Genomic DNA, 26,020 nt, shown 5'->3' on the forward strand with positions numbered 1-26,020 from the left:
GTTAGAGCTCAAAATGTGCTGCTGGATGGAGTTGCAGTTTGGGCAGACAGAGCTGGCATGTACACAATAAATTCCTGCGACTATGGAACCCTGCATCAGCAACGTCTTCAGAAGCAGAGCAGCACCTTTGCCACATCAGTAAAAGTTCCTTACTGCGATGGATGCCATTTCTGGGGTTTACACTTGAACCAGTAGACTTCTGCCCACACATACAAGGTGTTAAGGGAACAGAGAAAAAAAATCTACTCAGCATTTGTTCAATGAAAAAACAATCTGCAAACTAGTAGAGAAATACATGAGAGGGACTGATGGTAGAAGCTGCAGTGGAAGAAGAACATATTCAAATGAGAAACACAATCAATCTTCTTTTTTCAACGCATTTCTGAGTAGTGCAAATTTCCAAGGGTGGTGGAGGAAAGACTTTGGCGCAGCAGGGTCAGAGGTATAGGCAGAGAAGTGCAGCTTTCTGTGCTCAGGCCTTGATGTTCAGTGCTCTTGCATCAGGACTAACTGATGCCCTTGTAGCTATCAATGTATCAAAAGTCTCCAGAAAAGGGTCCAGCCATCCTGGGACAGGAATGGACACAAAGCAGGAAGGGTGGCTGTGGACTTACAATTTGTTGTTTGCAGCCTGAAACTGGTTGTATAAGCAAAAAAGGGCCGAGTTACTGTAAAGTTATTTCTGAGTAGGAGTTTGGCCACGAGCTGCTGCTGATGTCAGGCAGGTTCTCTCCTTACTCTGCCCCACAGTGAGGTGTCTGTGTGCTCACAGCCTGGCTTAGTCCCCTTACATGAAAAGTAGTGAGTCTTTAATAAACTATGTCCTGGCACCATGTAGAAATACAATTTTTATCTCTGTGAACAACTATATCAGCACTACCGCTATGTAAGAAGCTTTCATCTCCAATTCATCCAGCTGTCGTGTGAGTTCTTAAATCTCCAGAGTCATCTATAAGGCAGCCTGTAAATACTCCCTGGGAGGCAGGTTCACCTTTAGTTACTAGGTAGCCACCAGCTGTTGTGCCAACACACTCCAGTACTTTCAGCTGACAGCGTTGGTGTGGTTTTACAGGGCCATGGGCCCATGAACCTGTTTCTGAAAGCTGACGGCCCAGCTCTGCTGCCACATACAAGCCACATGGCTGCCTGCATGGGTGCCTCTACCCCAAGTGCAATGTGAGGTCCCTCCTTTTCCGTGGGAGAAGGTGCTTTGTATTTACCACAGAACAGCAAATACAGATGTCATGGAGCTGGTGCTGCGTTTCAAGAAAGCAGCGTTATTTCTGTGTGTGTATATATATATCATATATATTTTTTTCTGTGTATTTTATACATATATAAAAGATATATATATGTGTGTGTGTGTGTGTGTGTGTGTATATATCTTTATATATACATATCTTTATATATATAATATCCTACCCAAATCCTCATGACAAAGCTCAAAGCTGCTGCAGCCTCAGGGCATTGTTAACCATTCCTGGTTGGCCCTAAATATCCAGAGAGGGGTATGCCTCAGCAGGGCAGTATTGTTTATACAGGTTTGAGGCAATCAGAGGAGCTCTGGCATGGTTAACACAGCATTTGTGGTGTTTATTTTTCAAATTGCCCACATCCAGCATTATAATGATAGGCTGAGCTGGGTTTGCATTACAGTACCGAGTAACCGTAGCAACCCAAATAAGTCATTGATTTCTGAGAAAAGTATGAACTACAATAGCAAACATGATCCTAATTTAAGCTAATTTCCTAATTGGCTGAAGACAATGTAGACCAGAGTTTCGTATCTAACTACTGAAAAGAAAATGTTATTCTTTCTCAGTGCACTGTACTATTATGGCATAAATGAGAAGTCCCTCTCCAGGACCTGGACACTTGCTCTAAGCTTCCAAATGCAGCTGAGCTTTGGGGACTGTCAGGATCTAACCCGGGGGAAAAAAGTTTTAAACAGCCAATTGTAGAACAGCCCAAACCAGGACCCTCCACCTGGGCTCTCCCAGTGCTTCTTTCCGCTTGCTTGCTCAAAATCCTCTTCTGTTATTATTAGCCATTTGGAGGTTGCTCTCCCAATCCATTTTGGTAGACATATGTTTGAGGTCTTTGCAAGACAGGTATTAAGAGTGAACTAGGACTACTGGCCAGGAACATACCGGGAAAAAAGTCTTTTAACACTGGATAGCTGCAATACTAAGTTTAAGCTTTCTCTTTTGTCTGTGATAAATATTCTTTGCCCTCTTCTCATCTTAGTAACCACACTTTGTGCGTCACTGATGAACAGTTAAATCCACTTTTTGCTTCCTACAAAATCGATTAACACATCTCCGCATGAGCAGATGGAGGCTTTGTTACCTGAGGGTATACAACTGCAGTAAGATAACAGCAAGTGAGCAGTACACAAACACCTACGTTTATGCCTGCAGACTTGAGTGTGATATGGCTAAGGGAAAAAAACCCAAGGACATCCACTCCCTGATCAGCTGTCATATCTTCCCTTGGAAGGATCATACCCACTATTAACACACTATCATTCACTCCCTTCTCTGAACCAGGAAACTGCATACTTTACCCTCCCAGGGCTTGATCAGGCAACCACTGATACCGAACCTAGGCACTACCAAGCCAGCTGTCAACATGACTTTCTCTGGATCAGGCCACAGACATAATCCTGCAGCAAACAGCAGACCTGCCAGTGCTCAGTCAGTGTTTATGACACCCTCCCTCCGCCCTTGGGTGTGCTGCTCAGTGCCAGACATTTTGCATGGTGCAAACGCTTGCAGATTACTTCCTTCAGGGGAAGTTGAGTTTCCAGGCTCACCCTTGCTGTATACTGCTCACTCCCAGAAAAGGCTCTTGTGTCCTTGTCAGGGCGGATCCCATGCTGATCTCTCCAAGTCCAAGCTCTTCTCCACAGGCGGTGCCTGGTAGCAGCAGGATCTGTGTTTGGCAGGGTGCTGAGAATGGCCCACCCTATCAGACACTGATGTATGCAGGTTGCCCTCACTGGGCATCGCACTTCCCATCAGTGGAAGAGGTACTATGGGCAAAATTGGCCACAAGTTTTTCTTGCATGCTGACCAAACCATACGAAAGGAGGAAGGAGGGGTGTTGTGCCTGGTTGCTTCTGCAGTGTGTGCACAGCTCTTCCCAGGTGCATAAGGAGAGCTGTGACTAGTGGCAGGTCAGGCTGCCTATGTGGACAGATCACCAGTGGAGTGGTAATTTCAGACTGGGAGAGGGAGGAGCTCCATTACAAGCCCAAGAAGAAATGAGAGAGCCACTGAAAATGGACAGATGGAAGCACTGGCCTTTGGAACTGGCCATTATCTGCTCCTGTTATCTCACTGTGCAGCTGGCTGAACTGGGACACCTGGCAGTGAACACCTAGATGGTGACCTCAATCAGCAGCAAAGGGATTCCCCTATACTCTGTGGGAGGGGTGAATGCACAGGTGGTTACAAGACGTTCTGTTTGAAAGTGCTGTGTTGAAAGCATTGGCTGAATGCACCTCTGGCAATGGTCCCTCTATGAAGTCTCTTCCAGTTCTTCTTGACTGGAAGAGGTGTTATCTGTCATCTTCCAGATCTTTCTGGATCACAGGAGACACTTTGCAGATAGGAGCTGTGGCTGAAATAGCAGCAAGCATTAATTCCTACTCATTGTAACTCTTCCCTGAAAGAAAGGGTCAGGGATGTAGGTCAGTACGCTCTTTGACTTGGCTTGATAATATTAACAAAATCAGTACTTTGCCCATAGGACCTAGCAACCACCTTGACACTAATAGACCACTCAGGCTGGATGACATGACATTGACCTGTGTCAGTCCTGGCTAACAAAAGTATCTCTTAATCCATCAGCAACAGCCAGGGAAACACACTCTGTCTTCTGCAGAGCTCCTGTGGGGCTTGCTGGGCTTTTGGAGAGAAGTGGCAATCTGTGCCAGGTCAGACAAATACTCATTATCCCAGGAAACTTTAGAGGGCTGTTGCTTCATTATTTTGAGCTAAAGTTCAGTTTTTCCACCCCAACAGACTGGCAGGCATGGGTTTTGTTGATGATTACCTGGGCAATGAGGGCACACAAACCTTGCTAGCTCATGTTGTTTTCTGTGTGCAGTCCTCCTTGTAATAAGAAATTATTGGTTCTGCGCCAAATATTTTCTGAGGTTTGCCAGCACATGGCTTGGGCATGACTAGCCTGACAGAAGGGGAGGTGTTGGGGAAATGTCAGCCAAGAACCAACGGAGATGCCTGTGTCTGTCTGTGTGTGTGTATGTGTGTATGTGTGTGTGTAGAAGGGATGGCAGGATGCAAGGGATACTCTGAGCCAAGGAGCTTGCTTACCCAACCCCAGAGTCATGGCTGTGCATGCCCTTGCCTGCCTGCTGTCTCCCGAGGCATTTGACTTGTAGGAAGAAGAAGAAGGTGTTGCCCTGGCAGTGGTCTATGTGAGTGCATTAAACCTGGTTGCAAGGAAAAAATGGCCAAGCAGAGGCCTAGCCAAATTCAGGGAAACTCATGCCAGACAAGTCACAGTATCTTAGAAAATGGTGTTGGGCCCAAAGTACTTATGAAGAGGTCAGTAGGACTCAGGGACCATGTTCGGTGAGAACAGCTGGGAACATGCCTGGAAATAGGTGCAGGGAACAGAGCTTTCTGTATCCAGCCACAAATATTTCTGAACAGAGTTGACCCCACTGTCAGTTTTCACTTGGTCAGCAGTAGTACCTAAAACAGGATTTACTGTTATATCTGGCCAGGGGCAGTGTTTCTGCCTGTGCTGCACTCGCCAGGCAAAACACAGTCAGTTTGAAAATGTCAGGGAAATGCATGTGATTTGGGGCAGAAAACTGCAAATAAAAACATGATTGTATAAAGAACTGGTTTTTACCAACTAATGTCAAATCCCTCCTTCAGCAGAAATTCAGACTGTTACAGATTTAAAAGTGTAGTAGGCGAGAGCACAAAAAACCCACCCCAGTTTCCATTCTCAGAACTGTTTCTAAAATCAGGGTTATTTGGGCTGCTTTCCTTCCTTCACAACACTCCTCTGTTCTTCAGTTCATAAACGCTCAGCCTCAACCCAGGTTATCTTAATTGTTCAAGCTATGAATTTCATAAACACCTTTGGCACTTCAGCAGACCCATGCTTGTAATATAACTGTAATCTCAGTCAGAAATATTGCTGATCCCACCTACACAACTAACTTTGGATTTGGGTTGCCATCTCAGTACTGCATGTCTTGTCCAAGGCACACCACAGAAGCTGTGCAGGAGGTGATGAGTTTTCTGATCGCTCTTTTGAGTGCACAGCAGAGATGAAAATTGCAGCCATCTGTCTGCATCATTCCTTGAGTCTCTCTGTGGAGTACATGGTACCCACCAAGTCCTGCCCCATGGAGAAAGGAGATTTGTCTTTCTGAAATCAAGAAGTCCGTTTTCAAGACTTGGTGCCCACCAGTTCTGCACTTCTGCCAGATTCACTGCTCTGTATCTCTTATTCCCTTTCTGTTGTGTTTGATTCAGAAATTTCAGGTTCCCATCCCAGGTTAGCAGGTTGCATATGACACAGTGAGCAAGGGAAAAGATGTGTTGTGTTATTCCATCTCAGTCTCACCAGGCTTAGCATAAAACCAAAAGTATCTCCTGTAGGAGGCAAGGTCTTTGACTGTGTCATGAGCTAAGCATTTTGGACTGATATGACAGCCCAGCTGTTACACCCATTTTTTTGGCAGGGTCTTAATCCCATAGCATGGGTTGGCAACTTCAGCTCAGATTTAGCATCATTTTTAGGACAAAGAACTACTTGCCACAACTGACCTTTATTTCCCCACATGGGTAGGTGCACATCCTCACCTACTGGTTTGCTGAAACTTTAGCTAAGCTCCAGTTAAAAAAAAAAAAAAAAGTGGGACAGGATTCACCCATCCATAAATTTGTCAGGCCTGTGTCTCTGCTGCTCCTTCTCTTTTCAATGAAGCCTCCAGGCCCACAGAGAGGACTGGAAGCCCCTGCAAGAAAAACCCTGGAGATTTCCCCCTGCCATAAGGATGGACCCTGTCTCTGTGCCCCCCACTACCCCTAGAGGTCCCATCTGCATTTGTAAACAAAAAACACTCAGGACACATTTTGGCTGAGCACCATGGATGCTGTACCAGACTGGGCCCATGCGCAGCTCGGAGCAGTGTGATGCAAGAACCCTTCAGAGGCAGTTTGAATGTGATTGCTCCATTTTAAGAGGGAAGACAGTTCACCCATGTTCATGGCAGCTGGGCCATGCCTCCTGCTCTCAGAGCAAAGCACTGCCTGTGGCCTGTTTCACTGAGCAGCACAGACACAGCCGTGCAGGACTAACACCATGCTGGCCTGGGCAGCCCCGGCATAGCCTGACCGGCCCTCACCTCTGTTCCCTGCCCAGCTACTAAGGTCTCCTCCCCTGGTAAACCTCATTGGACCTTTATTTGGGTGCTTTCTGGCCAAGATATAAAGCAAAGCATTAAATTGTTCTCAGAAGAGAGCAGCAGCTCTGCGCATTGGTGATGCAGGAGAAGGGCAGGGTTGAGGCAGCCGCAGCGGCACAGGGGAGAACAGGAGTCCCGGCAGAGGGATCCGTGCTATTAACGGTGCCATGAGGGAACAGCTGTTCCATTTACCCTCCATGAAATATTTCCAAAATAAACTTCTGGAATGTGATAAGGATGTTTAATAGGATGTCACCTCCTGGGATTAATGAAGCACTAGAAGAAGTGTAAGTTCACAATCCTGCGGCAAAGAAGGAAAACTTTCCTCTGAAGGAAAGCACACCAGCAGGTAGTCAAGAAGCCCTTTGTGCCAAGCACCATTCAGGTGCAAGATAAGCAATGAGCACATGTGCAGACCAGGAGAAGTAAGTGCTGAAACCAACCAGGTCTCATCACGCGATCAGAAAGACAGAAGGTTTGTCCTTGCTGGGGGAATCATTAGGAGCTTGACTCTTCCTGATTTTTGTACAGCCATGCACACTACAAGAGCATTCCCTCTTCCCAAGACAGACTGTGGATTTGTCCAGCCACCCATGCTGATGATTAATACCCACACCCCAGGGCAGATAGAGAAGAGACTCATGGCTGGGCCAGCCAGAGCAGCCAAAACAGAGCACATAGCAGCTCCAGCATCCTCACAGCTCTGACATCCTCACAGCCTGTGTTGCTGCAATGCAGAACAAGCAGACAGCACCACTGGCCTGAGCACAGAGCATCGCCAGCATTCACCCTACTGACACCCTACTCCAATAGAGGAGGTGTTCAGTAACTGTTGTTGCAGGGTACCTTGGAAGCAGCAGGCAAATGGGACCCTGGGGAATTGCCCAGTACACTGTACTGGTAGAGAGCCTATGAGAAGCCTATGCTGTGATTTCATGGTGATGGAAAAGTCAAATTCCAGTGAGGCAACTTCAGGCAGCCAAACGATGGGAATCTTATGGCATTTTCCTGTTTACAATGCAGATACACTGATGAAGATGTATCTAGGGAGGCAAATTATTCATACCTCCTCTCCTAATTTCAAGTGTTATAAAGGGTAGCATGTCATACAGCTGGAAATTTGTGCTAGAAAGCGCACAAACATTGCACCGCAGCAGTATCCTGACTTCTGTCACAGAATGCTAGTGCAAGCAGAGTGATGACTCCTACTTTGTGAACCCAAAATCTAATTCCCACCAGCCACTTGGCATAGTTAGCACATTACAGTCTGAACCAAGCCTGGTGGCAGGAAGGCAGCAAGAGGAAGCAGGTCCATGTGCTTTCATGGCTTTCACCTGGCTATGGTCCATCCCAGATTTCCTCGTTCTGCATAATCCCAGCTACCAGAAAGCATCAAGAGTATTAAATTGGCTGCACTAGGGTTTGGATGCACCATTTTTGATTAGGAACATTCTCTCCAAACTTTTGGTAAAAACTATTTTTAACACTCTTTTATTCTGCTAAAAACCATTTGAGCTAAGAAAACCCCAGAGAAAATCACCAACACCTTGAATGAGATTTTAAAATGTTTCTTCACCCATCTCCGTCTTTGTAGTACTGGGGAGGAATTATTCACAGTTTATTTCTCACTATATTTCATGAGAACTGTTCACTGAGGTAATGAACATTTACGTAAATTCATCTGATCTGCGAATATCATACTGTTTCTTAGTTTTCTCATAGTATATTCTTGGGCAAATGTGAAAATTTCAGGAGTGAAGCAGTTAATGTTTACTGTGAATTGTAGCTACGGTATGTTCAGGAAGAAACAGCACAGCTGTCAAAATAACCTCCCTCTAAGGTCTGATTTAAACCCCAGGAAAGCCAGAGAGACTCTCCCATGCTTTTTTAGTGCAAGCAATACTTATTCTGTCCATCTCTTGAACCTCTTATACTCCTGTAAAAATTGCATGGACTTGCAGACCAAGACATCGCAAAAAATGGAAAATATTTTCAGGTCTACTTATTTCATTTGGACAAAAAAATCTTTGAAATAAGGTATTGGACGCTTTAATGCAAAGAGACAGAAAGAGGAAAGCTTAGAACAATTACTTTTACAATAAAAAGGTTTTTTTTCATTCAAACACCTGTTATTTGTTTACTTTATATACAGCAAGATCTTTTCTTTGAATTTCAAAGCTTCTGAGTATCACTAAAGACCATGCTATATTTTTCCCTTTGATAAACGGCATACTGGAAAGCTGTTTGCTATAAATAGTCCATGGACAGTGAAACTGTTGCATTGGCTCTTCTTTATTCCTAGATAATTCCAGAGGAGAGGGAGGAAGAAAAGATGAGAAAGACGCATACAGAATACCAGCATGATATTCTCTTTGTTCACCTGTCTGTACAATTAAGACCTAAGGGCACACAGCCAAACCACATCTTCAGCCTAACGAGGCCAATCTTTCTGACATGCCCCAGCAGTCAGTGCAGAGAGGGGTCCAACTCACCCTCCTTGGAGACCTCTCCATGGGGTCTCAGCCAGTGCAGGGAGGTGGTGGCCAGAGGGATGGTGCTAGGGCAGATGGCAGCCTTGGTCCCTATCACCTGGGAGAGTCTGATCTGCAGCCCCTCAGGAATGGAAATTCAGTTTCTTAAGTGCACCTCATCAGATCTGGTGCCTGCCCAAGCCCTTCGCAGGGACATGAAGCTCCCTGAGTGCCTAGCACCTTCAAGAAAGGCCCTTGCTGCAGGTCTACGTAGGGCTGGGAAAGCTTTGGTGAAGTCAGAGGCCAGAAAACCCAAGAAGAAATTCCTGACAGTGCTGAAGGGCTGGGGCAGCTTTTGCTTAATACAGCTTGAGTTCTCAGACTTTCACAAGCCATCTGCTTCAGTCTCTGGTGGAGATGAATAGATAAAGGGCAGCTGTGTGGACATGTATGAGCCCAAGACATTTCTGACTGCCGCAGTCCAGAGAAATAGAATAGCTTTTCTTGCTGCTCTTGGAGATGCAGCAGAACCAGAAGGAATATTTTCATAACTGGACACTAAGGACACCAAAATAGGCCTCAGTTGCCTGTTATAAGCATTTTATTCCAGTACAAATTTGCTCCCTGAGCACAGAAAGACCATAGCCATGGATCAAGATGCTTGCAGGAAGGAGGGATGTCTAGATGTGAAGCCTGTGAGTTCATGCAGGATTCGCCACTGACCATTTTGTTGTGAATGAAATAAATTTACTTAAAAATTGCAAACCAAAGACAGCAGGAATCAGCCTCACTTGTGAAAATTATATATTACAAAATACTTGCATTGTGCATATACTTCATGTACTGTAAATATCTTCTGTAACAATCTAATACAGCTTTTTTAAACAGTCTATTTCACAATCATGCCTTTAAAAAGAAACATACAGTCCACAAATTTCCTGTGCTTGTTCTAGGCGACAACTTTGATTTCCCTATTATATTGGTACTATGGCTCTTTTATGTTTGTGAATTTGGGTCCTCTACCAGAGCTTTGGAGCTTGTCACAGGCTGTGGGTAAATAATCTGAAGCCCTTGTAGTCTTCAGAGAGGTAAAGGACAGATTCCGATAATTTATAGAGGGATGGAAGTTAATATTCATGGGTCCAGAATACCAGAGAGAGTTTGGCTTTTCGGTCATTAGTCTTTGCTAGAGCAGCATCTGAAGCATGCTTTACAGCTTACAGTTATATATATTCACACCAGCACTGTTCCAATATAGGCTTGAGGCTTGGCAGGTTTCCCAGATCGTTGTTGTGCAGTCTCAAACACCTGAGGTACAACGTACAGCCGGAGCCTGCTGTTGATAATGCGGCCAGGGCGGCATTGTGCCACCACCACCGTGGGGTCTGGGGCTCTGAAGTTCCCCCATAGCCATTCCTGGCATGTGCATCCATCCCTGCCACAGGATACCTGTCAGCTCGTGCTTCAAAATCTCATTAAGGAATGGCTGGGCATTATCTGATCCCAGAAGGACTTGTTTGGATGAATTATTTCTACAGTGAAGATCCTGCGGTATAATGTTTCAGCTAAAGTTTGATGCCCTTACTCTTCCAAGCATGGAAAGCAAGAGAATATGTCAAGAAGGGTTAGGAGGGTTACATGACTCTTCACTGAGGGGACTGGTTAGATAATCCTCTGTCATGTTCAAGTGAAGAAAGCCCTTGTCTGGCTACAAAGAAGCAACCCCAAAATGGACACAGCTGATTAAATCAGACTAAACAACAAAAAATAACCCTGGAAGCAATCTGAGCCTGAAAAAATATCTCTTAATATAAAAGAAAAAGTTTCTTAAAACATTTTAGAAGCACCTTCATTATTCAGTGGAAGGAATGTGGATGGGAACTTGCAGCCAAGAAGATGATAACGATGGCACTTAAATTCCCCACATGCAAGGATTTTCCCTCGAATGTCTTCTGAGAGCTGCACACCTATTTGATGTTGGAGGAGCTGCGACAAGAAACAGAAAGTTCACCAGTGTCAGTGACTTTTAGATCCCAACCACTTTTCTGCCTACTGGCAAAAAATTAATAATAAAATAAGTGTACAACTCTGGGGGGTGGCTGTTCCATGCACTCACAGCGTGGCTGGATGCCGACCTACCCAGAGGAGAGAAGCGATGCTGCAGCATCTCATCAAGTGTTGAAGTGCGTGTTTAGCTGTACATGAGTCAGCTGCTGATTTCAGAATAGCTTTTCTCAGAGCTGAATGCACTTGAGGAACTTTGCTGAATCAGGCTGCAGGCAAGTTGTCATGCAGACATATTGTACTCAAATTGTGACCTTCTTAATGAAAAAATGGATCTAGTCTTATTCTAGCAATTTGAGATTTTGCCACTGACCAATAAAGGGGTTCTTTGTAGTCCAAGAAATATCAATGAAATGCAAACACGGCTACAGTGTAATCAGTTTCAACATTTTAAAAGCTCTTTCCATTTCATTAGCCAGAAGCCACGTGTAGACGCTACATGAAACAGTAACAAGGTGTACCTAAGCCTTGCTCTGTGTACAGCAGAGTGGTACCATGCAGGATGGTGCACAGAGCCAAAGAGAAGGAGCAGGACTCTGTCCCAGCAGTCTGGTCCTACACTATGTCAGAGAGCAGTCCTGAGGAGAAGGACTTGGGGGTACCAGTTGATGAAAAACTCAGCATGAGCCAGCAGTGTGTACTTGCAGCCCAGAAGGCCAACCTCATCCTGGGCTGCATCAAAAGAAGTGTGGCCAGCAGGGTGAGGGAGGGGATTCTGCCCCTCTGCTCTGCTCTGGTCAGATCTCACCTGCAGTGCTGTGTCCAGCTCTGAGGCCTCCAATATAAGAAGGACATCGAGCTGTTGGAGCAGGTCCAGAGGAGACCACGAAGATGAACAGAGGCTGAAGCACCTCCCCTACGAGGACCAACTGAGAGAGTTGGGGCTGTTCAGCCCAGAGAAGAGAAGGCTCCAGGGGGACCTTATTGCAACCTTCCAGTTCCTGAAGGGGTCCTACAGAAAAGCCGGGGAGGGACTTTTTACAAGGGCAGGTAGTGACAGAACAAGGGGGAATGGTTTTAAACTGGAAGAGGGCAGATTTAGACTGGATATTAGGAAGAAATTCTTTACTGTGAGGGTGGTGAGACACTGGCACAGGTTGCCCAGGGAAGCTGTGGATGTCCCCTCCCTGGCAGTGTTCAAGACCAGGTCGAATGGGGCTGTGAGCAACCTGGGCTCGTGGGAGGTGTCCCTACCCATGGCAGGGGTTGGACTGGATGAGCTTTAAGGTCCCTTGCAACCTGAACCATTCTATGATTCTATGATATTTAGCCAAGCCAGGTTAAGGGCACTTTGTTACCCATTTACTGTCCTGACCTCCCCCTAGTCCCTATCATCCCATGAGCCTTGAATGACTCTTTTTACAGTGCGGGGGAAGAAAAATGTCTCCCACAGGCAGTGCTGGAAGATGCAAGCCTGGTCTTCCCTAGGCTGAGGGAACTGAACCCTGGGAAATGCTGTAGGCATTTCTCATTACACTCCAGGCAAATGGCTGCACAGCAGCCACCAGTGCCACAACTGAATTTAGTGAAGACCCTGCTCCTAGAGGTGTGGGACACAGGTGCAGAGACAAATGTATAGGCCCCAAAAGAACCAGAGGGACCTCTGGAGACCTCCAAGCAAGAGCTGGGGCCAATCCATGCTCCTTGTTCAGTCGCCAGAGCCAAACAGGACAGAATGTGGTGAGTGTGGACAACATGTAGGCACTTACTGCTGCATGTCTTGGATCATTTGGAGGGATACCTTGGGTCTGCAACAACTCAGTTCTCTCAGTCCCACTTCAGATCCCAATGATCATTACCACAGCCAGCCTGTCACGTTTAATTTGGTGACCACTGACCGTTTTCCCACAGGCCTTCAATGCTGTTCTTTGTTCAGAGGGTCTCGTTCTGGTGGTGGGTCAGTAAAGGAAGCTGTTGCCATTTGGACTGCTGCTTTTCCTGTTGTGACATTGATACCTGCTGAAAAGCCCAGGAGGATGCCAGAAGTCAAAGGCTCTCTCTGAGGGTAAAGTGCTCCAGAAAGGCATATAGAGAAAAGGCTCCCAGGAATCCTCACTGAGCCTCAGAAGTCTTGCAGCCAGACTGGCCTTGTCAGAAGCAGGAGGTTGAATTTGCTACCAAAAAAGTCTGATCACAGTTTCTAACTGATTTAACAACTGCTAAGCTTTTTGCTAATCTGATTCTTCGGATTCTTTTTCTGAGGGAGGCAGTAGCATGAAAACATTAGGCATAAACACGATAAAACAGAGAAGTAAAGAAGATCTCTTGGGCTCTGGTTTGTCTTATTGATGAGCTCCTAGGCCTGATGACCTGGACCTCTGTGTTTATGAGCGACCAAGACAGCAGTCAGCAATGCAAACTATTACCCCCACGGTATCGTGTACTCAAAGCTAATTTAGAGTATGCCTTAGGGACTAAGAGATTTCTCTATGTCGTGACAATGCTTAATATTGTGTAAGAATTATCCATTAGCAAGTGTGTTGCTAATGAATGAATTTAGCAGACAATTTAGTTGTAAAGTTGGTATGATTTGCCAGTCTTCCAAACACTCCCATCAGAGGTTTCTAACAGCCTAGCTGATATAACGAAAGATATATTCAGTTACATAGGCAGGACCTACCCAAGCTGCTACTGTATCTTGTGTCAGCTATATATAAGCACAATTTTATTCCCACATTAAAAGCTGCAGTATAGCCAATGGCTACTTATGAACTTAACAGTGATATTGCTGCTCTTTGATCTAGGACCTGAAAAGCAGAACATTCACTTGAAAGGTGAAACACAAATTGCTGGGGCAGGAGGTCATTTGCCTGACGGTTGTGCATCTCGAGAGTCCTATTTTCAAGCTCTTCTAACTACAGCAGATGCACATTCACTTTTCAGTTAAAGTGGAATATGCTTATTTGCTAAGATGCTTCCAGGTGCCAGAGCTGCAAGGAGGAATTCAAAGATACTATGAAAATCATCATAAGTCACAAGACTTGGCAAGTCTGTCCCAATTAAAGACCCAAGTTCTTAAATATTTAACCCAATTTTTAAATTATAATGGGTTCCCAGCCATGTCAGAATTTTTTAAACCTGTTTTAACAAGGGCAAGGAATTAAATCAATCTACTGACGTGGTTGCAGCCCAAGGAATGGGCTCAGTCTCACAATTAAGACAACCTGCTTTTATTTCAGACTCAGCTAAGCCTCGGTCTTTTATGGCAAGAGCTCTCAGATCAGTCTCCCTCAGCCTACCAGGCTTATTTGGAAACCTCCTTTTGGTGTACTCTTTCCTTCTCATCCTCTGCAATCAAGCGCAGAAGTTTTTCTTGTGATCAGAATGAGCTCAATGCTGCTGAAGAGGTTTTGGTCTCGGTTTCTCCATCAAGGTGGATGTAAACAACTGTAGTATGTCTTACTTTTGTAGAGAAAAAGGCAGAGAAGAATGTTATTTGGAAAAGATGTTATGCCTATTTAAAAGGCCAGCTTGAGCTATAATTAGGCAGTGCTCAACTGGATGTGGAGGAGGTCCCTGAGCTGTAATGTAATACATGTGAAATAAGAGTAGAAACAAATTTAAAATGCCAGCCCCAGAAAGCAGATAAATTCAGAATAAAACTGAACAGTTAAAAAAGGAAGCGCAGGATTACTCTCTGGATCGGATCTACTACCCACATTTTACTGCAAACCTTCTTTTTAGCCTACAAATGAACTCCCTCCATGTCTGAATGTTTTCATCCCAGAAAGGGAGAGAGGCGAGAGCACAGACAGAGCAAGCAGTGGTTCTGGGGAAGCCAGGACCCCACTGAGGTGTCCTGCAGCATCACAGACCCTGGTGGAGCCATAGCCACCCTTGAGAGGAAGCAGGAGCCTTGCACAGCCCTCTCAAAGAGGCAGCACCTTGTGGGGCCACCTTGGCTGCTAGTCCCCATCCACCTCTGCTGATCCTTGTTCTTCCTTTCCAACCAGCAGCACTATGAAAGCAGCCCACTGTTGCTTGGTGTGATGTTGACCAGACATGAGTAGCTTCAAAACTCCCATGGAGGTTCAGAGGACACCAGGAATGATAATTTCTCTAAAGCACCTTGGGGAAGCCCTGGTCCAGGCACGTCTGCCTCCCACTGTGCCTCTGGTTGCTGTTGATGTCCTAGTCCCGGGGAAGCCCTTGGTGCAGCCGGTGAAGAATGAGACCTGTTCAGCTGACACAGCCTGGAGGTGATCACTCCACCCTGCTTCCAGGGGTGGTGGGCAGCCAGCAATGGCCAGGAACAGGCATAAGCTGCAGAGTTGCATTTCCAGGAGTCAGGTACCTTGGTGGACTGGCAAAACCTGCGCATCCACCTCAGCTCTGGCAAACAGGACGGTGGCACTCTGTGACGGTGGCACTGTGACGATGGCACTGTTACGGTGGCACCGTGACTGGAGTCACTCCACTCACACACATGGTGTGCTTTATTAGCAAGTGCTAAGCACTTATCAAGTTGCAACTTCCTTTTTAGTCTCATTTACTATTTAGATATACCTCAAGATGCGTAAATAAAAAGGCATCCCTAAATTCCATCACTGTCTTATTTCTGCCAGGCCCTCAGAAGGGGTCACAGTACCTCACCCACCAAAGAGAAGTCTCCAGCCACTAGTACCATACAGAGTAAATCACATTTGGTAAAAATGGAGATGAACCAAAAGGACAGGTATTTGGAGACTAAATGAACTCCATCTGTTTTATCTCTCTGATTCAGTGTACTACAAATTTCTGACCTCATATCGATCTCTCATTTTAGCTGGGATGGTGTTTACAAGAACCATTTGTAACTTGACCTACTTACGCTTTCTGGGTCTAAGAATAGCGTGTCCGGGCTGCCGCTGCCTGCCAGGACTGGCAGCTGTTTCAGAGATCACTATCAGACATACTTTAAAGGGTGTTTTCCACTTAAGGACATCCAGAAGATGCCTTTTGCCTTTTTTAGACTTCACTTATTGATGGGGAAAAAAAATTAATTTCAAAGTAATTGTGACCTAAAAACAGCCCTTGCAAAAGGTTGCCCACCCTCTCTCCGTAGCACCACTCAGCAGCTTTCAGCCCACAGTTTAGTGGTGCTTGGGATTCAGCTCTCACTGCCTCACTGCAGGCTGCACCAGGACCTAATTTTACACCTGTCTCTCTGTTATCCTTTTCCAGGTTTCTCACTTCATTCTAACATATTTTTTCCAGAGATCAAGTACACTCAGGGGTTTCTGGTGACAACTAAATATCTTTGATTTTTTTTCTCTTAATTTCTAACTTTAATGTTTTTCTACTTTTGGGATTATACAGCACCTTCTAGGTAAGAGCTGTCAGATTTATCTCCCTGAGAAACACTTGTGTTTTACAAAAAAATGAGACTGAAAAATAACTGATTGCAAGTATTGTGAGTTGCGGGGGAAGAAGAGAGGGCACAAAATAATGCTTGAATTCTTCTTTTAAAGAAAGCTATCAAGGAACCTCAGCTCCTCAGTTCAGGAGTGGTGAAGGCCGTACAACACTCAGAAGGGGCATGCTCTGCATGGGGAGCTGGGCAGGAATGGTGGCAGCCGGGGCTGCTGGAAACTAATCCTCCAGAGGATTTATCACTGGGGTTTGCAAGGTGCAGACAGCCCTGCATCTGAGTGCTAAGCTGCAGCTGTTTACAGCAGAGCTACAAGCCCCAGCAAGGGCCAGGCCAGGCACAAGGCCGGCAGCAATAAGTGGGCAGCAGCTCCTTGGTCACGCACAGGACTCACCCAGCACGTCACAGCAGCCCAACCAGCACCAGAGCCGTCACCAAGGGCTGCCTGTCGGTGCCTCTTGGATGCTGAGTGGTAATTACATTGCACAATCCCTCCCTCCTCAACTAAGCGTAGCTGACAGGTTTTGGGAAGAAAACATATGTTTCAGTGCTGCTATGGAAGACTGAAATGGTCTCTTTCCACAGGGAGCACTTTCCCTCCTGGCAACCCAAACTACCATCCTACCATGCAATGGTTTACACAAAGTGTCTAACAGAAAGTTATGGCCAACCTCTTCATTCCCCAAACCTTGGGAGACTGAGGGTAGGATTTATCTGACCCCTCAGCCTTGGGAAGAGAAGGCTTGGGGGGGACCTTATTACCATGTACCAGTACATAAAGGGTGGCTGCCAAGAAGATGGAGACTCCCTTTTCACAAGGAGCCACATGGAAAAGACAAGGGGTAATGAATACAAGTTGCTTCTGGAGAGATTCCGATTGAACTCCAGAAGACATTTTTTTACCATGAGATCAATCAGACGTATGACCTTCTGAAGGCAGGAGCTGGAGCACGGGGTTCCACTACCTTTTTCTTCTTGCTTCTCCTATTGTGGATAGCCAAGGACATGTCCTGGCAGACCACAGTCAAAAGCTGATCCTGCTGGAAGGATAAAACTTGAATGATTTACAATCTATATGCTCTCAGCTTTTGAGACAATGGCAAGAAAGACAGATTGTACTTAAAATATGAAGAGCTCCTCGGTGAAATGTGATGTTTATTAATGTGATATTATTTGCATGAAACCAGTGATATTTATTAAGACTTGTCACTCATAATGGACATATTTTGCAGAATCATGTTTTGATCCATCATTTTTTGTCACCTGATTGCTGTTACTAACTGCTGTGCCTTCAGAATTTGCTGCTTTTGGATAGCATAGATCACCTGAATCACACATGATTGCCATCTTCCTGACAGACACTGTAGATTTTATGAACAGCAGTCTCCTTAACTCCTCAAGAAGAACATGCAGATAAGTTCAAATTTTTAATGACTACCTCTAGTTTATAGTCTCTTAACCATTTGGTAAATAAAAGTTCTTCACAACACCCAAAAAGCAATTTCAGCAAGTGCCTTCCCAAAGACATTATTCTCATAATTATCTTTTATTACTAGTGCCTAAAGATCTGAACACCATCAGAAAGCATCAAGCAGTTAAATAATATTAATATCCCTACCTTAAAGAACTTATATTTATGCCTTGAGGAAGTACAAGGAAACTAATGATGCTGCTAGGGTAAAAACACATCCACTGACACAATCAAATGTAATGTGTTTCATTCAATTTATCCAGCAGAGAAAACTTGCACATTTAAACACCTGGAAAATTGTGACTCACTTGACATGTACTGATCATAATAACCTCCCTGCTGTTTTTGTTTTGCTCTATTTATGCAGTTCTCATCTTCAGGACAAATTCGTCACCTTATCATGGTATCATAGAATGGTTTGGGTCAGAAGGTACCTTCAAAGATCTAGTCCAAGACCCCAGTCATGGTCAGGGACATCTTTCACTCAATCAGGTTGCTCAAAGCTTTGTCCAACCTGGCTTTGAACAGTTCCAATGATGGGGTATCCACAACTTCTCTCAATAACCTGTTCCAGTGTCTCACCACCCTCATCAGCTTCCTCATATGCAGTAGTTTTCCACTACGTTTAACCAAGGGGAACATTGAGTCTTCCCCTGTTGCCTAAAAGTGAGGGCAGCTCCATGAGCAAAAGCTCTGCATGTTGATACAACTGTTCAACCTCCAGCACACCAAAGATTCATTCATTCTCCTTCTGTTTGGTGGGATTTCAAATGGTTGTCATGAAGTCAAAAGACACAGAACAGACACACATCTGGGCTCTGGGTAAGGCATTGGTCCCTCAGAGCAGAATGTATGGGGAACCAGAAAAATTAAACATTATCTTTATTACTTCTGCTACATCAGTTTTGAGCTGGCTGGAGGCTACTTTGGTTCCAGAACAAAACAGAGCCAACTCAGGGTGAGCAGGGAATGGATAACTCGGGCATCGAGCTTTAGATAGGCAACTGCAGCACTTAAGAGCATGGTAATCTCTGGCTATCGCACAGACTGCGTATCCCCTGTGCCTGCTTCACAGTGGCAGTGTCCTCCAAGCTATCAAACATCTCTGATAGGAAGGAGGTCTGCACGGAAGTGTATCAGAATGTAAAATACCAAATTGCATTTTGCTTTGAGCGTCTTACTTCAAAAAGGCAGAGGAAACCCTTAAAATTAAAACTCTTGCTCTGTTTTTCATTAGCAATTAATATGGAGCTCAGTGAAATGAAAACAGCATTGACAAATGAAGAAAAGTGCTTCATAGAATTACATTATGCAAATTGTTTTAATGGAAAAGCATGCTTGCTTTATTAGAGCCCATATTGCCTGTTCTACAGTCATGTTCTTAATCAGACTAATTGCTCTTGCTTCTGCAGCTTAGAAGAAAGGCAAGGATGCACGCAATTGTCAATGTAGATTAAAATTCATTTACAACCTCAAGATCTGCACCGTGTTCTGCAGCAGCTCAGCTGAGCCACAGGCACATTCCCCCTCCTCTGCCTGAGCTTGACACTGCTGAGAGAGGCAACAGTTTCTTGCAGAAGTGCTTAAGTGTGGTTGTGCTAATGTACCTGCTCCCTTTTGAATTTAACCAGTCCATCCTTCAAAATGAGATGACAAGTAAGTGCTCCAGGAATTGAGGTGGATGTGCATGGACATTTGCTGGGTTCACAGCAGCCATACTGGTCTAAAAACCTGTCCCCTAGATTATAAGGGCCTCTGGAGCAAATTCACACATGCAAAAGAATTGCTGTATATCTGCACAAGGTGCACAGTGAATAGGAAGGCAGTTGACCTTGCCTGTACTTGTCCATATAGGAAAGGTGATTTTTATTTGGGAATACAGCGATGACACAAAGTGCTGCTCTGAAAGAGCTTATTTGCCTGGAATGGTGGTAGTCAATTCGTCATTTAAGAAAAAAGCATCCAAGAGCTCACATGCACTACCTAAATGAAAGACTTCATAATAACCCCGTTCTCCATATGGTCTTTCCAGATGAGAATCAAAAACTTGCTCAACAAGCTTGGATTTTGCCATGCCTCAGTAGGATACTTTAGTGACTTTTTATGCAGTAATGATTTCCATGTCACACATTTCTGGCAGCACCAAAATAAGGTAAACGCAAGATGACAAATTATCATACTTCATTCTATTCTCTTTGTCTTAAAACAATGTGAGAAACTTCCCATTTCCTACCTACAAAGCAGATTTATTGCTAAAAGAGCTGGACCTCAATTTGAAACATGAATAAAACCTTCAGATCATCAAAGCCAGCTCTCTGCTCTTGCAGGATTTTACTTGGAGAAGGGCTCCAAACCAGTTAAATCAACATACAATTGGATTTGGAGCTTGGCTTTATTTTTTCCTCTTGTTCTGGTTTCAAAATATCAAAGGTCAAAGGTGTGCTATTACTGCAAATTCTTGCACAAATAGGGAAGACTCAGGTCTCTGTGTGTTGTCAGCACCAAGATTACTTTGTGAAGAGCCTGTGGAAGTTCTAATTGGAGAAACAGAGTTAGGTTATTACTGCTAGCTTCAAATATTTAAATATCATGAGTCAGATTCCCCCAAATCCAAATAAACAATTTTCTTTAAATAGCAGCAACTAAGGCACTCTCTTGACTTAAGCTGTTACTACTCCTTTGGATCACATTCCCTCTGCAAGCACAAGGGCAAGAAAGCTACTTTTTGTAAAAGGCAAGACCCTCACTTCATCTCAGATCTCCAGGACCCACAGGTCTAGGACTCCCAAAGTGACTAAACAAAAGCACAGGAACAGTGCTAAATTAGCTTGTTTCAAAATGCTGGTTTGGTTTCCAAGTGCATTGACTTGGCACCTGGGTGAGTGTTGGTTTCCTCTCTTCCTTTTCTTCAGTGCTCTTTTGTTTCAAATACAGGATATTTGAAAGTGCAGAGCTTTTCAGAGCGTAGTGTGGTAACATCCTTGTGAGTAGGTCCAGAGTCTCTTTTCTCCCTTTGAAATGCCTTAGATTACGAGACATTTTCAAGTTAAAAAATTGCCAGGGAAGGAAATTTCTTCAGAAGTGTCCTTTGAGTCAAAGATAAAAGTGATGCCCAGCAGGTATAGGTTAGCAGTAGTCAAAGAAAAGATGAACTCCCAGCAGGAGCTGTGAAATTCACTCCCTCTAGTTCTGCTACTGTATAAGACTACACTATTCTCTATTCCTAATCTTTTTTTTCCCCTATTCATTTACTGTATCAAAAAAGGTGCAATAAATCTGCCTGTGAATCTGCCTTTCTAGCCTAATTATCCTGCTGTTTGCAACATTTTCCCTGAGAACAGGACTTAGACCACCAAAGACTTCATGTGGTAACCCAAGGTCCATCAAGAGGTGACACACCTGGACACCTCTGCAGCAGGTGGAGCAGACCCCAGGGATGTGGGAACGAGCACCAAGTTGGACCTCAGAAAGGAGATCTTCAACTTCCAGGTTTAGCATTCATCTTCTGATACATCAGTAAGCATTTAACATCTTCTGTCTTGGTGAATCTGAGATTTTGGGAAAGTTCAGAGATAGTCTGTGGAATTATACATTTGGAGACAATGCTATGAATATAGGAAATGCTAAGAGTTTTTTGCAGAAGGAGGAAAATGAACCTGGAAAGGCAGGGTAAACATCCAGACCAGGTACCAGGAGAAAGGCTGGTGGGGAGAGTAGTGTTTCTGAGAAACCTGTTTTTATCTCCTGCAAATCTGTATTACCATTTCAGCCCATATGCCTCTTTTGCCCTCATGCCATCTATGTTGGCTCTCACTCTAATTTAAACTTGGGGCAAGCCAAGGACAGCAGCTCAATCTCAGGTCTGTGTTGCTGACTCTCTGATGCCACCTCCAGCTTCCCCAGGAAAGCCAGCTACGCAGAGGAGAGTGACACACAGCCACCTCTTCTGGTAGGGCAAATTATGATGCCAGATTTGTCAGTGCTACACCATAAAATCAATATTGCACATTAAAGAGTCCTTTAATGGACGTCAGGAAGGAAATGCCACTCTTGTCTGGCTAGATAAATTAACTTTTAGAAATTAACTGCATTCCTAGAACATCCTTAATTCACAGTCCTTTAAAATTGTTGAGGACCAGACCACTCATAAGCTATTTCTCGACACTACAGAAGTATTTACAAAGGGAGCTGGTGTCTGCCTGACTCCCTCTAATACCTGGGAAACTTGAGTTTGGAAGATCAAATTACTTTCCCCAGACACCTAACAGTCCTTTGGCAGACCAAGTCTCCTGGCTCCGCTCCTGGGGTCCCAGCTATCAGCACAGCTGCTCAGACCATGGCAGTTTCATTGTGTTATCTGAGAAGCTGTAATAAAATAGCTTATTTCCATGCTTTCTAGGTAACCTGTACCTCACGCATCCCCACTGTGCTGGTATTGCAGGCAGAAACCCAGTAAGCCTGTGCTGACTCCTGCATAGCCAAACAGTGACCAAACAATACCATAACCCCAGTATGCAAAGTGCCTTTAATACACTTCTGCTAAGTTAACTAAATGTGGTTGATGTTCTCTGATAAATAAAAGCCCTATAAACTGTTCCCAGTGGTACAGTACTGATCAGGAAGTGTATCTCAAGGCAACTCCTTTACACAGAAGTTTTATATCAAGAATATGCTGAAGCTTCACCATAAATAATTAAACATCTTTCTAAAATATTAATGCAGTTTGTTGATGGCTTCTGTTTTGCTTATGGTGTTTCAAAGATGTTGACTGTAGGCAAGTATAGATCTTATCCCTATTGAAAAAAAGCTTTGAAAATAGTCTAACACCTTTACAGCTGAAACTCTTTCTCCAGACAGGTTCTTTCAACTGAAGTGTGCTGTCTGCAAGGCAGCACTCTTAAGAAGAAAGATCTAAAGATCAAAACAGAGCACAGTAAAGTCACTGCAAGCAAATCTACTCTGTGTTTGACCAACTAATGTCAGCCACTTACAAATGACTGAAGTTTGACTCCATAATGCCACTTCCAAAAATACACTGGTCTAGATGGAGATGGTCTGATACAAAAATTGATGTTATTTCCAAACTGACTTATACCAAAAGTGGTTATTCAAGGCACTTCAGTGCTGAGAAATCAGATAACAGACTGTACATCACTTTCCCTATTATAGTTCCCCTCCATTTAGGAAGAGCTCATGAGTATCAAGGCTGATGGTATCTAACAAATGAATACCATCCCAGTTTCTGGAGCCAATCACAACACTGCAGATCATTAGAACCGCATTTTTAAAGTTGGAGAAATGTGACAAAGCTTTTCCAATTATTTTTCTGTTCAGAGAGATTCGAGGTTTCCAATCAGCTGATGAGGGGGCACAGAGAGGAACTTGGAGTATTCCAGTCTCGTCGTTCTGTCAAGCAGAGGGCACAAATGCCAGTGCTCAGGTATTTATGAGTTAAATACCTGTCTAAGCTCGCTCTTCTAATAGTGATCCCACTTGGCCATGCACAACTTTTGCTGTGAGCCACATGCCCTCTGCTTCCAACAGCCCCAAGCTGATCCATAGCTAACTTCTCTGTGCTGTGTGTTGATGATGGCAGCTCAGTGAGGGCAAGCATCTCAATGGCTTGCACCAAGCACTGGGGAATTCATGTCAAGAAAAGGTTTATATTAAAGGAAAAAGAAAAAAATAATTATAGTATTAAAAAAATCTTCTGCTAGCTTATAGAGTCTCAGATGTGGAAAAGCACTCCCCCGTGTCCTTGTCTTCATGCCACCATAGTAAATTAACCACTTTCAAAATGCCAACATTAAATTGCCTTCTGTTACTGCAGCAAGCCTGCAGATGAGCGTCACAAATCTGTTTTACTGAAGGCAGGAAGCTGCTGTTTGTGTTATTATCTGCTGAGCACAGTTCCCAGTGCTGCACACAACTGCAGAGCTTTGGTATGCTGGAGCTCACCTACTCTGGCGTTTATGTTAAATGGGTTCACATAAGTACCAGTATAAATGGTCAGACGCATTATTCTCTCCTAGGAATAAGCTCTCTTCATTGCAAAAGGAGAAGAAAGGGCTTCTGTTGACTCCTAGAGCTTCATCAGACACCCAGAGCAAGGTTTGCCTGCAGACCTGTCATTGCAACATGACCTCGAGTCAATCAGGCCACTTGAAAATAAAAAGAACATTGAATGTCAAGATCTGTACTAAGTAGATAAAGTCTACAAACATTTTCAAGGAACATGAATGAAAGAATAAGCAGATAAAAATGAAATTTTGCTAAACCTTGGAGCAGAAATGCAGTTTTCTGGGCATGTTGTGCCTCAACCGGGCAGGAATAGCAGCGCAGGGAGCAGCGGTGTCAGAGGGGGTGTTCTCCTGCAGCTGGCTTTGAAGCATGGTCCTGCCCGCATCACTGAGATTCCCAAGAGCCTACACTCACAGCAGAGCCTAAACAGAGTAATCAAAGCCTTAAGTGCTTTGTAGCTGAATCCATTTACTTATATAAAGGAGGATGTGCACAGCTTCCTCTCCACCTCCTACAGTACCAAGCTTCACTGGTAGGTATGCTGGGGCATAGACTTTTTTCCGAGTGCCTGGTCCATCTTCCACTTTCCAAAGGGCACTTTCAAAACTATGAAACTACTTTCAAATTGCTTGTGTATAAGAATATTGGTCTAGATTCTTATTTTAGCAACTTAGCATCAAAATGTCACCGTCTGATCAAAGCACTGGAATTCACACTACTTTTCCTCATTGCTTGAAGAAGCAAAATTATTAATGAGGTTATTAGAATAAAATCTTAACGCTGTATGTATTCACAACATTTTGCTCCCACTAATTAATTTCTGACTGAATACCCCACCAGAGGATCAACTTACTTCTGAGACAGAGATCACAGCACACAGAAGCTTAATTGGATAGGAAGAGGTCCCAGAAGGGCACAACTCTGCTGCATCTTGAGGCTGGGCTGGATCGAAGGCTGCCATGGGCCAGGCAGTGCTGGAGCCATTTGAGCTTGTGCAAACGCAGTTGCAAGGCTTTGCTGGCAGTGGGGCTCTCACTGCAAGCATCAGAGCATGCATAGGAGTGTGTGTCCTTCATAATGAGGAGGGTTTTCAACTTTAGAGCCAGAGAGAGCCAGGGTACGAGTGGCATCTTGGAGATGCAAGAGCAGCAGGCAATAATTGAGCCTAAAGGGCCCAAAGGAGCTGGACAAGGGGCTGTGTGCAGTGCTACAGAGGAGAAGCAGCAGCCGCCATCCTGGGAGTCCAGAAAGCTTCCTCCCCTCGGATGTTGGGCACAAGGGTCACCTTCATGGAGCATGAGCAGCAGGCACCTAGCTAAATTGGCCCAAAGGAGCCCTGGCAAGGGTCCCTGCCAGGGCCACAGCACTGAGCAAGGCAAAACAAACCTAGAGACACCTGCTAGCCCACCGTGGGGGAAAAGCCTTCCTCCCTCCAGCTGCAGGGCATGAGAGGCCATCTTCGTGGTGCATGAGCAGCAGGCAGTAACCTGGCCAAAATGGACCAGAGGAGCCCTGACTAGTGGTCATGCTCAGTGCTGCAGAGGAAGGCAAAAAACCCTGGGGACTCATGCAAATTCCTTCCTGATCCCAGCACTGCTGGTGATCGGTTGTTCCCTGAGCATATGAGCAAGACGTGACCCCTCATCCCACAGTCCAGTCATGCTTCCCAGAGGATGCCCAAGCCCTATTCTCCCTCAACCTGGAGCCATCTCAGGGGCTTCTGAGAGTGGCCAAATGCCCCTGGCCTGATTAGCCTTGGGGACAAGAATCCTATTTATCTGGCAGGGCACCAGTGGGTGTTCCAAAGCAGTGGGACCCCTGGCAACCTCTCTGCATCCCATTTCTTACAGCTGCTGCCCCTGGCTCCACAAGGCATGAGGCCAGCAAGCCCTGCAGTGCTCCTCAAGAAGGCATTCCCTTGGTCTGGCCACAGCTATCCAGCTGAAAAGGATTTCTGTCCCTCAGGTGGCTTTTGAAGATGGCCTTGTCAGGAGCTGGCCTTGCAGCACAGAACCTCCAGCAGCTTTATCCAGACTCTGGTCTTCCTCTCTCAGTCCCCTCTAAGTAACTCCACCAGCTACTCAAGGTCTTTCTCAGATGTCTTCGGGTTTCCCCTGGGCCACCTCTGGCAGCAGGACAGGGGAGGATGCTCCCTTTTATCCTGCCCCGGGGCACTGTGACTGCTG

This window comes from Mesitornis unicolor, unplaced genomic scaffold (genome assembly GCF_000695765.1).
Source record: "Mesitornis unicolor isolate BGI_N332 unplaced genomic scaffold, ASM69576v1 scaffold4275, whole genome shotgun sequence".
Lineage (NCBI taxonomy): Eukaryota > Metazoa > Chordata > Aves > Mesitornithiformes > Mesitornithidae > Mesitornis > Mesitornis unicolor.